The 964-nt window shown below is 55.4% G+C and overlaps 1 protein-coding gene across 1 annotated transcript in view; it reads right to left on the reverse strand.

The window, feature by feature from the left end:
* LOC105817045 (liver carboxylesterase 1-like) overlaps nt 1–964 on the reverse strand; it is a gene marked incomplete at its 5' end in the record, with an annotated part of 42,210 nt that overhangs the window by 32,984 nt on the left and 8,262 nt on the right. The window lies entirely within an intron of this gene.

Consider the following 964-nt stretch of genomic DNA (forward strand, 5'->3'; position numbering starts at 1 on the left):
GCACCAAGGGGGGCATCTCAGCAAAGCCAGGGCCCTGAGCCTCTCTCCTAAGTGCTCTGGGATGGGGGTGTAGAGCTGCGAGTGTAGACATGAGTGTTTTCCAAACAGAAGAAAACCTGACTACTTTCTGGAACCACAGGGGAGTTCCCAAGCCCGGGGCCAGATGGGCTGGTCGCAGGAACTGACAGCAAAGCTGGGCCAGAGAGGAAGGCGCTGAGGGACCCAAGGTGGGCTCCGTGGTGGCAGGGCCATGGGGAGTGCGCTGGGTCCCAGAGCCTGGACAGTGTCTGCTGCAGAGTCCCTGCTCAGAACTTACTTGGTGAACGAACCAACAGGAGGAGGGAGAAGAGGAGAAGAGGGAGGGAGGGGGAGAGAAGAGCAAGAGTCAGAGAGACCTGGATTCCCTTCACTTTACAATTTCTGGCTCCTGTTTGTTCACAAAGCCCAGCCTCACCCCTGCCACCTCTGCTCCCTTGGAAAATAAATTCCCTTCCTTGACTCAAGCCTGCCCCAGTGGCCACCAGTTGCTTATAACCAATAAATTCTGAAAAAATTCTCAAAATTCTAAAAAAATCCTTGGCGTCACCATTTCCTCCCCACCTGCTAATCAGCCCCTGAAGTCTGAGCTGCCCCAAACCAGCTCCCACAGCCCCACCCAAACCCTGCGCCCCTCTGGCTCCAGTGGGCCCTGCAGGTCACCCCTTCCTCTCTTCCCACTGCTCTCCACATAAACACAAACTCCTCCCCAGGGTCCTGTGCAGCAAGGCCCCTGCCACTGTCCCTACCCTCAGCGCACACCAAGCTCCCCCTGATCTCTGCTCTGGCCACATCAGCCTTCTCTCACTCTCAAGATGCTTCTCCCACCACAGGACATTTGCACATGCTGCGTCCTCTCCCTGCAATATTCACTGCTCAGCAAGTAAATTATTGCTCGGCTTTGTCATGCTGACTCATTCATCATTTT

This window comes from Propithecus coquereli, unplaced genomic scaffold (genome assembly GCF_000956105.1).
Source record: "Propithecus coquereli isolate 6110/MARCELLA unplaced genomic scaffold, Pcoq_1.0 Scaffold395, whole genome shotgun sequence".
In the NCBI taxonomy this organism is placed as follows: Eukaryota; Metazoa; Chordata; class Mammalia; order Primates; family Indriidae; genus Propithecus; species Propithecus coquereli.